Below are 13,724 nucleotides of genomic sequence, written 5' to 3' on the forward strand. Positions count from 1 at the left end.
ACCACGATGGGCACTCTGCGGCATGTTGGATTGTTTTGGGTCATCCAGGAACTCCCGGATGTCATGGCCTGGATATCTACCGGATCAACGGGGATCTAATGGGTGAATTAACCATCGGTATAGCTTCAGATAGCTTCAGTGGACCACGATGGACATCCTGTGGCATGTTGGAATGTTTTGGGTCATCCAGAAACTCCCAGAAACATGGCCAGAATATCTACCTGTTCAACGAGGGTCTGTATGCCCAAAGTAACCATCGGTATAACTTCAGATAGCTTCAGTGGACCACGATGGACACTCTGTGTAATGTTGGATTGTTTTGGGTTATCCAGGAACTCCCGGATGTCATGGCCTGGATATCTACCGGATCAACGGGGGTCTATATGGGTGAATTAACCATCGGTATAGCTTCAGCTAGCTTCAGTGGACCACGATGGACACTCTGTGGCATGTTGGATTGTTTTGGGTCATCCAGGAACTCCCGGAAGTTTTGGCCAGGATACCTGCCTGATCAACGGGGGTCTATATGGCTATATGAACCATCGGTAGAGGGTGGCGATTCTCGAGATTTTCAATATCCCGGGAATCGAGAGTTGAATTTGGCCATTTCCCGGGAATTCCCGGGACCCGAGAGTTTGTTTTGACTATGCCATTAGTGCCAAAATTTAAAATGAAAGTTATAAATTTGTTTCTTTTTAAATGAATTCAGTTACAAATAATTCATTCTAATACTTTGAAACGTTTATTTGAGTTGCCTTATTATTTTGAGGAGCTATATAAAACCTTTTGATGTTTTTTTTTCTGAAATGTTCTAAAATCGTTTCTTGAGCTTTTTAAGACTCAAAACAATAATTTAAAATATTCACAAATCTTAATTCGCACTGAGTGATTTTTCAAAAGTTGTTCAAATTTGTTATTGAAATTTTGTAAAAATAATATAAGAAAATAATAAATAATTTCCCAGTATAGGGAATTTTGCAAAATGATAAACAACGACACTAAACAACAACAAATTAAACTTTTTTTTTGTAAAATTTAAAGTCAGCTGTAAATATTCATTGATGAAATACACAGCTAAAAAGGTAGTAATCCAGTTGCGTGTAAAAAGCCTGGGTGTAAAATAAATATTGCATTATTTTATGCAATTTTCTGTAATTTTACACCCTAAAATATGTAGCCCATCAGTATGGGAATCCCCAACGGTAATCAGCCAGTCATGCATCGTGTTGTGTCCAAACCACTCATATTACCCATTGTTGGTAAAAAGTGAGGAAGGCATCAACCACATAGGTGGATTAAGTTAATTTTTTTTAAATATAATTAAAATGTAAATTCAACCTTTATGAAGCCAAAATTCAATTAAACCATCAAAATTAAACAAGGTTTTGAATTAACTAATATTCTTCTTAAAATTTTCGTCTTCCTGATTTTTCTCAGATTTCTATCGATACTTGGCAAGATTTTTTCTACTTTGCAAACCTGGCAAAGCTTTTTCCGACTGAGTTTATTTATTTAGAAACCATCAATTTCCTGTTTTTTTTAGATTTACACCATTGGCATTATCAATTTATTGGTAATAAGATACAGATTTATGATGCACAGTGAAATCCTCTACATTTCTGAAAGAAATTATCCAAATTCCTTGATCCTACCTTATTTGACAATCCAGCTACCGAAATTTAAACCAAACCCCGTACAATGTTTACCCTTTTCCCGAGCAAATAACCCACACACCTGGCATATTTGTTCCGATTCCAATTGTGCGTTCCTCATCCGTGGCCAATGGCTCTACTGGACGGTGCTCTGTCTGTGCTGTGCATCATTACGGTCCGCAAACATTTCTGGATGCTCTCAAGCTCGCACATGTGGCTACCTGTGTTTAACTCGATGCCCAAGCAAAACCCTAATTCGTAAGGGTAAACCACTTGAGCATTTCTTTTCCCTTCAAATCAAACGAAAACAAACAGAGGGCTGAGGGTTAAAATCTTCGCTGGGATTCCGTAAGCATTTTTGGTTTGGGTTTGTTTGTTTTAATGCACCGCATTTTTTTTGAGCTCAAGGAGACACCTTGTTCAGATAGTTTCGATTCTGTTGGTTTGCATTTCCAGCCTGACGGAGATTGGGATAAGCGGTCCAATTGGCCGTGGGTAGGTGTTGATCTCGACTTGTGTGTTCCAGCGAGTGCAGTTGGACAAATATTTGTTTTTTGAGGTCGATTTTTTTGTTGCTTCAGAAGTTTACGGGAGTAATAAAATTTGATTGATTTAATATTGTTAAATTTAAACGAAAATCTATGGTAAGGATAATAATCAGAATTTGCAGCTGCTGTTTTGTATGATAAAAAAAAAACTTAATGGCATGTACACAATTGAGTTCGATTTAAATCAACTCTCGTTCCAAATACAATCACATCCCGAACAATATGTGCGTAAATTTAGGACAAGAACCATCGGCAAAAGCCCTTAATCAGAAATTATTACACTTTCTCCGAACGTTAAAATTAAATCGACTTTCCATATGCAAACAAACCGCGAAGCCCGTACATATTCCCAAATTGATACCAAATGATGCTCCTGTGGCCCATCTTCAAGGGAAACGAAAATCGAAAACAATTTGCTTCCTAATAACTCCCATGTGTTTTCGCCAAACCCACCGACACATGTGGGACACGCGCAATTTTTCCCCTCTCCCAAGCACAGCACCGATACGGTTGAGTTTCCCTCGTTTATTTCCATCTCTTGTTTTCCCTCCTCGTACTCTCTTCATCAAGTGGTGGAAAATCCTCCCCCACCCTTTCCGGATGTTAATGTATTCATTGCCGAAATATCGTGTACGGGTTCGGGTTATGGTGATAGAATTTGGTCCTGGGCGGAATTTTAACCGTATCAAACCACAATCAAAATACACCACGTCGTCGTCGTCGCCAGGAAATGTCGCAAAGGGACGACTTCGACATCTTGGCGTAAAATTTGTGTGAGGAGTCGTTCGTACTGGAGTTCGAGTCGAGATGGTAATCATTCGAAAGGTGAGTGTTGCAGGACGGTTGGTTTGGTGGTGAAGACATGCAGATGGGACAGCTCAAAGAACACCCATCCCGAGTTTTAAGCGCAATACAGCAGTTGAGTTTCCCACCGGCGGCAGGTTCATGTAACAATGGGAACCATGTTTGGGGGTTTTGGGAGTAAAGCGCCTCTTCATAAGAGGTGCTAAATTTACGGCTTTGGAAATGGTTATAGCTACAAATGAGTTTATTTAACAATGATTTTAACGAAACATGTGATGCACAAATCAACTCTTTTTATTTCTATATTCCTAAGATTCTTTAACCATTTCCTTATTGTGTGCCTTCTTGACAACATAATAAAATATATTTTTATACAAATTATTCTGTAAAAGAATTCATTTTTATAAAAAATAACTTATGGTTTAGTTTTATGTTTAATAATAATATCGACAATATTTTTCGGTTATTATAAAAGTGTCCCGAACATCACCTTTCTTTCAGACTAAACCCCGAATTGTTACGTTCAAATAACTGATTTTTTAAGGTTCGCTCAGATTCTATCTCTAAATTTGGTCATAGAAAGCGTAGATTGCGAGATATAATTTTGGCGTGTTAGACAAAGTTGCTTGGATTGGCAAGCCCAACAACTTTCTAGAAGTCATAAAAAATCCCAAAAATATTTCTGAAAATAAGATTTTGAAAATCACCTTGATCGTGAACCACCCTATTTAACAAACAAACAAAAAGTTTCCCTTTTCCATATGCACCAAAGCTCTAAAACATTTTTTCGGAAAAACAACTTAATTTTGCGATCTGGACCACTGTGCAATGATTGCTGAGGGACAGCCTTCGAAAGATAGAAAAATGAAACAATGAAGTATTTTTTATGCATCACCAAAATAGCATCGATTTTAATAAGTGACGATAACTCAGCAAATATGCGTTTGATTTTTGGCCATCGGCCAATGTTAAAAAAAATCATAGAAAATTGATAATTGATAATTGAACCTAGTGATTCGCTTTTACCTTAATTTCAAAGCTTTTCAAGCGATCTTTTGAATGCTGTATCAAACAACTACACATTTGAAACTTTTATATCAAGTTTTTGAAGAAAAACTTTGACCCTTGAAATCCACAAATTCGGAACACTTTTTTCTTTCGGATGTAAACAAACTTAAACAATTCTCTCAGATTTCGGTCATTCGATGTTTTTTTTTTATACATTTTAATCGGTCATTTAATTTTTTTAACATGTCATTTTAAGGGAAATTTTATGTACATTTCGAATCTACATTGACCCAGAAGGGCATTTTTTCATTTAGAACCAAATTTTTTAAATTTCAAATTTTTAAAATTTCGTGTTTTTTTTTTTAACTTTGCATGGTTATTTTTTAGAGTGTAATAATGTTCTACAAAGTTGTAGATCAGACAATTAGAAAAAAATTTAAATGCATACATAAGGGGTTTGCTTAAAAACATCACGAGTTATCGCGATTTTACGAAAAAAAAGTTTTGAAAAAGTTACATTTTGCGTTTCTCTTTGTTTTGTCGTCCGTGTCTGTCGCGGGTGACCATGAACGGCCATGATCAACGACGACCAACATTTTCAAAACTTTTTTTTCGTAAAATCGCAATAACTCTTGATGTTTTTAAGCAAATCCCTTATGTCTATATATTAAAATTTTTGTAATTGTCTGCTCTACAACTTTGTAGATTATTGTTACACTCTAAAAAATAACCCTGCAAAGAAAAAAACACGAAATTTTAAAATGAAAAATTTTGTTCTCAATGAAAAAAGGACCCTTCTGGGTCAATGTAGATTCGGAAAGAACTTTAAATTTCCCATAAAATGACATGTTCCAAAAATTAATTCAGTCGAGTAACGGAAAATGGGAAAATGTTTTTTTTTTTTCAATGAATAATACGTTTTTTCGGAATTCTGAGTACGCCATCAAATCGGGCGTCTAATTTTACATATAAGTCCCTTTTACACCAAATTTCTATCTCATCACCGTTTCAGGCTGCAAATTATTGAAAAACACCTCTTTTTTCGCATGTTCAAAGATGGAAGGGGTCGTACCGCCCCTCCGTCACGAGATATCATAAAACGGACCTCGGATTCATGATCAGGGACAAAAGTTACCTCTTAGGACAAAGTTTCACGCAAATCGAAGAGGGGTCAGGGCAACTTTTTCCGATTTCGTGTGAGTTGGTAGAGAATTCCCACATAGGACATTTATCCCGCTACAAACAATTTGTTTCCCGTGTGCTCCTAAAATCGCTTAAAAGTAGGCTTAATTTTTTCGTGTTTTCGTAAGTTTATTTAACAGAATTCATTGGATTCCAATAGGAGCTTTCAAAGCTTTTCATCGTTTATATCTTTTTTAATGTTTTCAATGCTCGCGATGCCAATGGCTATTTACCTAAGGTTCTCGCGGTTGAGTGTGTAGTGGTGCGGTTGTAAAAATAGCTATTTCTGACTCTCTCACTTTCGTTAAAGCTGAATGGCAAGCTTCCCTGCACCGTGCGACATACGCGGTTCGTTTGCACCTCGGTTTTGCTTTGCGCCTGCTCTGTTCGGTTTATGGGCTCGTACTGAAACTAGAAAACCAAAACCGCGGTGTGCGTCGTCACTGGCGCATGGGAAGCTTGCTATGCTCGCGTTTGTCATAAACGCTTGTTTGATTTACGATTAAAACTATTCTTTTGGTGAAAATTGCGTTTTCAATTTCATTTGGATAACACATCATTTATAATACCTTGCTTTCATCATACGATTTTTTGTATCATGTCACTTTCTTTTGTGCTGACATTATAAATAAAAAAGTCGATGTTATTAAATGAAAAAAGTTCTACCATTGTCATATTCTTTAGTAAGAAAGGCTCTATCTCATCCCAAGTGGGATTGAATCGGGGTTTTGAATTCATTTTGTGAGTCTAAACATATTGAGTTGAGTTGGAGAATTTGAACGGTGTGCGTCGCGGTCATCACGCTGGATTTTCGTTGCCGTTTCCGTCTTTGTTGTCCCCCCGATTGTGTGTGTATTTCGATCCGGGCGGTTTCGGGATGTTTGACAGTTGAGTTGGAGAATTTGAACGGTGCGCGTCGCGGTCATCACGCAGGATTTTCGTTGCCGTTTCCGTCTTTGTTGTCCCCACGATTGTGCGTGTATTTCGATCCGGGCGGTTTCGCGTTTTCGCATTTTAGTTGGTTTTATCTTTCCACAGCCGGCTGTCTAAGATTAAATCATTTATGCTAAACTCAACACCAAATAACCGGGAATAGTCTCATCCGCATACTCCGACTGTTTGCCTTGAGAATGCATAATACATCACACCATTAAACAAAATTTATTGATTATTGGGTCGCATCATCATCCTCTTTGTTGAATCCTGACCATTACCCTTACCCACTAACAAAATCCCAAGTAGAAGTAGTTTTCCGGCACACGCGGGGGTGTGGATATCGTATAGAACCCACCCTTGGTAGCAGCCTGTGCTAACTAACATTCCCGTCCCATTCCCTCGAGATCTACAAACTGACATGGCGGACGCCGTTGGTGGCCAACGACTGTTTCCTATTCGCACCGGCTCTAGTTTTGATGATCGTGATGTTTTATCTTTTCAGCGCATTCATGCATGCTGTTGATAAGGGAAACATCATTTGATCGTTGAAGCGTGTGACCGGTTGTGCTGATGGGATATTATGGTCCTGTTCAGCAACGGAGAAGGACAACCATGGGTGGTCTCTCATGCTCATGCTCATGCTCATTTTGTGAGTCTAAACATATTTTTTCACTAAAAAGCATAACAAATAATTTTGATTTAAAAAAGTGTGGTTGTCAAACCAATTGCAGAAAAAAACATATGTTGGAAACTCTCCACCCCCATTTTTTTGTTTCAACAAAACTGGAACTTGTATTAGTTTATTTTTCCAAAAAACTTTGCGACATATTTTTGATCGATTTTGTTTACACAGTGGCATGAATTGTAAATTCAATAATTTGACATTATATTTCTAAACAAAACTCTGAAGGAGAAGATAAAGCATCATTACACAAAAATCTCACATATCCAACCACTTCATGTAATGCCATTAAAATTCCAAGACGCTCTGGGAAAAATCCCGGCCACAAATCATCTGCGCTTCCATTTTGGCAAGATTTAGTGGTGCCTAATCACACCGCAGTTAGGGAAAATGAACAAACTATTGGTTTTCACCCGTGTGCTGCAAACGTGCTGCGATTTACTTCCATGCCCATGTTTTGTCGAGTAAACACACACCCCAGACCATTTCCTGGCTGGTGGGAAAAGCACTTACCCGGAAGGCTTGGCATTTTCCGATACTGGCGGACCATAATCCTACCGACTTCTTGTGTCGAATTTTGCCCGGTTCACCCTGCTGCTGGGCATGATGCCCGGCGCACAAATTATCATCGTTTAATTATAATTTAATCCTTTTTTATTTATCTCCACTGTTTTGCGAAGAAAGCATTACAACAGAAGGAGCGGCAGCACTTTTCGCTTTCACCGGGAAAACTCCACTTCCACGGATTAAATCGTTGGCGCTGTACGAACACGAGACGTGGAACATAAATTGAGCGTTTCCCCCTCGAAAGGGCCACCACACTAATGCGGCCATCCTTGACTGGACGCGAAGCCTACGGCCGGATGTGCCAGAATTTCTGCGGTGGTGGAATATCCTTATTAAGGGCCGGACCTTATGAACAAAACCCCGACGTGTAATCAAATCGGAAGCGATCCGGAAAGTTTGGTTGCTTGCCGACTGGTTCGAGCTGGTTTTGTCGGAGCAAACTGCTTCTTGTGTCGGCTGGCTTTTGGATAGTTTTGACTGGAATGGTAAGACCGATGGAGAAGTGTTGCCAGTTAGAGAGTTTCAACCTTTATCTAGTAGTCATTTACAGGAACTACCCTGACTGACGGACGGGGCCGACAACGGCCCGAAAACCGCCGGACGGCTCGACAAAACGGCCCGAATTCCGTCGGTTTGTCCGACGGAATTCGGGCCCTTTTCGTGCGTATATGCAACACTTTGTCCGACGATCGTCGAAATCGACGTTTGAGAAAATCGACGTTGACGGGCCGTTGTCGGGCCGTTTTCGGGCGCCTTTGTTATTTAGATTGTCCTGCCATTGTCTGACGTTTAATTTTCGAATTTTTGCGATAATTAGATGTTTACAAAACAGATTTAAATTGCATTTTTTTTATTTCTCATCATAAATTAAATAACAATATAATAGGCGTTATAAGTGCAGAGGCGAGCCTTCAAGATCTCAGACGACTCAGAATTTGTCTTCGGTGGCAAAAGTTGCATGTTTTGACATTGTCTGAAAGAGAATGTTGATTGAGGAAAATGAAATCAAAAATTGTACGCTGCATTTGTATACCTCTTCCATTATTCCGCAAAGCTGACATGCACTAATTTTAATAGAAAATTGAAACAATATAACACCGAAAAAAAACTTATCACAATGGCAACCATCCAAAAATGAACTGTCATAGCCATAACTGTGTCATCGCCTGCCTAGTTTTTTGCAAACGCTGAACAACGCACGACAATCGCTCGAAAATGGCAGGACTTAATCGACATCGAGCAGATAACGCTTCGAATCGCACGACCGCGGGACCCCAGTCTATCAGGTTAAAATTTAGCTTCTAACAAAATTTCGACTGAAAAAGAATTGGCAACCAAATTTTTCGCATATTTTTACTGAGAAAAGGAAAAAAAACTGACCTAGCAACACTAGTCCAAAACTACCTCGGAAAACATCCTGCACAAAACTCTCTCATCCACTCGAAGAAACGCGTCCATTCAGTTCCATCCGCCCAACTCAACCGTATGCTCTCCCAAACATCGTCGGCGTCTCATCTCGCCCCCGGATGGAATTAGGTTGGGTCCGTAAAATAAATCGCCAAAATAGAATTGAATTATGCCGTGGCGAAAAAGGGTTTTTCCTCTTGAAAGCATTTCCACGCCCACCGAAGGGAAAAGCGCGACCCCTAATCCTTTTCGCGCTCCCCGCTCTTTTAACGTTTAATTTAGTGCGTTTTTTTTCTTTCGTTGTTGCTGTCCTGAAGTTGCTGGTGGCACCATAATTAAGTTTAAAAGTCCAATTTTCTGGTGGTGCATTTCACGAGGCGAACGAAATAAAATCTTAATAAAATAATAACACTCTTCGGTAAATCTTCGAGGTGGCGCTGAAGGAGCGCGGTTCGTTGAAAGGGTTGAGTCTTAAGACTTTTAACGAAATGACCGACACGATTCTGGTGGGATTTGCTGCAAGAGGTGGTCCAGGGAATAAGTGGAATTAAATGGGTTGGATGAATTAGGATCGGTTCTGGTGAATTTATAATGAGATATTCTGGATGAATTAATGTGATTGATCCTTCGATTTTTCCTAAAAATCTTTGTAAAGTCAACATTGAAAAAAACAAGGCATCTTTTTGAGATTTTATTTTTTAAACAAATCAGACAAAATTGATTTAAAAAAGGATACTTTTTATGGTTTCAACGCCAAATCAGACAGCTTAGTAAAGTTATGATACGCATTATGTTCGCAACAAACCAGTATACTCAAAATATAACCCAAAAAAAAATAACCCGCTGATCTTGAAATATTATTGTAATTAGTGGTCTAATCTCAGTCACCACTTGCTACCAAACAAATATTCTAGCAGTTTATTTTGTAACAAACTACACACTCGAATTCCTAAAGTTATTCACAAAAATTCGATTTCACAAAATCCGTAATTTTATGTTTTGATATGTTTCAGGGGTCAAAAAAACATAATTTTTTAGCCTTATTGACAAACAATTTTCTGCCGAGTTATATTTTTTGGAAAGATAGAATTTTTAATTAAAAACTTTGTTTTTAAAGTAAAATTCATTTTTTAAAATTTTTAACGGAAAAATTCCCATTATTCGTTTTTAAAAATAAATTTATTTTAAATTGGCTATATCTCGAAACGGTGCACTTTATCCAAACATCTGTAAAGTACTTTTCGATTGCAAACTTAATTATAATTAACTCTGAACTGCCCAATTTTTTACGATTTTTTTTATTTTTCTTGACTCCTCCTTTTCTGACCTCCTAATTTTGAGCAACTTTTATTCTAGGAAAAACTTTGCTTCTCTTGTTTTATGTTTTTCTTGATTCATTTTTAATATTTCAATTTGCATTTATCTTGCTAAGTCTATGATTGTTGTTGGTAGTACTTGGTCTATTCTACCACCTCCCATCATTACATTTTACCTATCAATTTTTTTCATGTTTTTACAGTCACTTTAACAATTTTTTGCTTGAAGCCCGAAGGCGGGGTTGGGTTGTAGAGGGTCAAAAACTGAATTGAAATTAAAAAAATCTATATTTTTTTTCAAAAAATCCTAACTTAACGGCAAAATGTTTGTCCATTTTTCTCTATGGCCCTAAAGTTGCGATTTTTAGTCCCCTGAAACATATAAAAATCAAAATATATCAAAAATTTAAAATACGGATTATGAGAAATAGAATTTGCATGAAAAAAATTGATAAAAAATCAGCAAAAAAATTACGTGTACTTTTAAATTTAAAAGTTTTAATTCTCAATAGTGGTTCATCAATACCTACAACTTAGCGAGAAATCAGTAAAATTGAATATTTACAAACCATTTTTGTATGAACAGCTGTCAAAATTGTATGGAGACTTGTATGCATGGTGAATTATGTGTTTTGTTTCTGTTAAATTTTATTTAAATAATATATCGATTATTATTTTTTTAATTCACATTGGATACATTATAATGGCCAAAGAAGATTGAATTAATGTAATGTTAACCTTTATGGATAAGTTGAGCTAAAAATGGAATCAAATTCAATGACAAAACTGCTGAACTACGTTCACAAAAATTCTACTCTAGTCTTAACTTTATGAAAAGTCAATTTGTCAAAGATTGAATTATGTTTTATTCCCGACCCAGTCGAAATCAACTTAACCCTTTTTCTTGCTACCGTTTCCACCTCATTTGAAAAACTTCCTTTTGATGTTCTCTTCCAGACACCACGATCAAGATTTCCCTTGCCATATTTTACCCAGAGCGAGGAGGTCGGGGCAATTTTTGATTGATAGAGCTAACTCATTTATCGCATATCTTTAATGAGGTTAAGTTCTGACAAAACTCAACTCCTCCTGGTAGCAATTTTCCAGATTTGCTACAAAAGTGGCTTCCTAAGACGACTGTCAAACAAGTTTGATTCGCTTCAATGAAAAATGAGTCCACGGTTTGGAGATTACCGTTTTGTTCTTTCCGAGGTGGACCGTCAAATCACAAACGAAGCCCTGCAGCTAATCCCCACCACTCCCCTCGCGCCCCCTTAATTTAGTCCCGATCAAATGTCAACGAAACGTGGTGGGTAGTTCCGCTCGCCGGGGGTACCTAATCCCTCCTCCCGATAATGACAACGCGACGTGGTCCAAGCCATTAAAAATCGAGCTCACTCTCCCACCCCCGGTCCCGCGGAAAATCCCTCCTCGCAGAGGAGCAGCAGCAATTGCATTGCGAGAGAGAGAGACGCAAAGTAAGACTTTGCACAGTTCACGATTATTAATGGACTCTAAAGTCCTTTTTTGCCTTCTTTCGCGAGTACGATTTCTTCTTTGTTCGCCGCTTTTGCCCGGGACAACGCGAAGCGGGTTTTGTCGTCGTACGGGATTAAAATTGTTTACATAATTTTAACAACCATCATCTTGGCAAAGTCCTGGAAATAAGGAGCCCGGTACAAGTCCTGGCAAAGAGTATCATCTTTTCAGAGATGCAGCACAATGCTCCTCCTAAGGGAGGGGAGGGGGGGGGAGCTTGAATCAATAATTCAAAGCGATCAGAAGACGTGATAGCTTGCCTCCGTGGGCTGAGTAACTTTCTTATTCCACTTGATTTTCCACAAAACCGTATTGTTAGTGAGCTGGTTGAGAAGAATGAAGTCTTCTGGTTCAGTGGAATAGCTTTTCAGCCTGAGCAAATAATGATGAATTTTTTGTACTTCGAATATATTTGTGTAAACTTTTCAAACATGACTTTTGGTCATTTCTGAAAAAATGCCTCAAAACGTGACGTTCTACTAGTTTGACAGGATCCAGAATCCATTTGCTTTGCTCAAAAAAAATACAAGCCCGCGTGATGTGTTGGCCCTTCTCCAGCGACCCCTGGAGCCCACCTTCTACCCCAAGGATGATGGAAAAACGGATAGCTGCCGGATAGCAACCTCACCGATCGCTACCGTCCGATTGGCCAGGAGCTGCAGAGTCGCTTCGGAGACAACGTGGACGTGAAGATTCCGGTCCGGGACGTTCGTCAACCGCATATCGGATTTGCCCTCACCATACCTCGGAGGGCGGCCTTCTTGCTGTTCATCCAGAGGCACCGGCAGATCCTGAAGCTACAGGACATTTCAACCCTGATCGGCGTAGGATCGTACGTTCGGGATCGAGTGAACGTGTACCTGTTCCAGTTTGCGTCCACGGTGGCCGTGCAGCATCGTCCGGACACCAAAAACGTGAATCTACCATCGATTTTGCAACTATTCCCAGATCAGTTCGTTGATCCGTCAGTGTTTCCGAAGCTTCGCGAAGAAGGCAAGGTTGTAACTCAGAAGGATCGTCAAGTGATCGATATCCCGATGAATTTCACATCCGGGAGGACATCGGCGTCAACATGCACCACTGGCACTGACATTTGGTTTATCCGACCTCTGGTCCCGTCGAGGTGATCGACAAGGACCGGCGTGGAGAGTTGTTCTTCTACATGCACCAGCAGATCATCCATCGGTACAACGTGGAACGGTTCTGCAACCTGCTGGGTTGAACAAAGAGCTTTCACAACTTCCGGGAGCCTATCGTGGAAGCGTACTTTCCGAAAATGGTGCGAACGGCGGACAGCAGACCGTACACTGCCAGGCCGGCGAATTTTACCTTAAAAAATCTTGATCGCGACGTTAAGGGGCTCAAGTTTACGATCACTGAAATGGAGCAGGCACGGGACCGTATCTTTGCTGCGATCGATGCAGGTTTTGTGGTTGATGTAAGTTTGTTGTTTTGGTTTACTGTTTACATGAAATGTTGATCTAACCAAATCTAACTTTTAATGCAAATCTAGAAATCTGGTAAGCGAATACCGCTTGATCCCAAGAAAGGCATTGACATTTTGTCGATTCTCGTTGAGGCTTTCGATCTATCCATCAACCCTCAACTGTACGGAAACCTGCACATCTGGGGTCATCTAGCACTTGCAAACTGTCATAAAAATTTCAAATAAAAAAGCCATCAAGCCAACTAGATGCTGGCTTTTCACCAGCTCGACTTGAACCTGACGCATTACCACAGGGAATTACCAAAGAGTATCACTTCTCTCTAGAATTACCTCCGATTTTTTTGTAATTTTGAGTGTGGAACGTTTCAAAAGGATAAGAATGAATGCGTAGTAACTTTTCAAATCTGGAGTTTTTTTTAAAAAAAGGTCCAATAAACCAAATTTTCAGTTTTTGCTTTTTGGGTATTTTTAATACCCCTGACTCAAGGCAGATTCAGAAACACTCAAAAAGCAAAAACTGGAAATTTGGTTTATTAGACCTTTTCAAAAAAAAAACTACAGAAATTGCAAAACCGTTGATCTAAACAAACTCTCTTTCTCAACGTGAACTGTCACTAGAGCAAGTGGGATAGGCAG

The 13,724-nt window shown here is 39.1% G+C and overlaps 1 pseudogene; it reads left to right on the plus strand.

The window, feature by feature from the left end:
* The first annotated feature begins 12,097 nt into the window (after positions 1-12,097).
* On the plus strand, positions 12,098-13,313 carry LOC119769298 (annotated as a pseudogene).
* The last annotated feature ends 411 nt before the right edge of the window (positions 13,314-13,724 follow it).

The sequence above is a fragment of the Culex quinquefasciatus genome, chromosome 3 (genome assembly GCF_015732765.1).
Source record: "Culex quinquefasciatus strain JHB chromosome 3, VPISU_Cqui_1.0_pri_paternal, whole genome shotgun sequence".
NCBI lineage: Eukaryota > Metazoa > Arthropoda > Insecta > Diptera > Culicidae > Culex > Culex quinquefasciatus.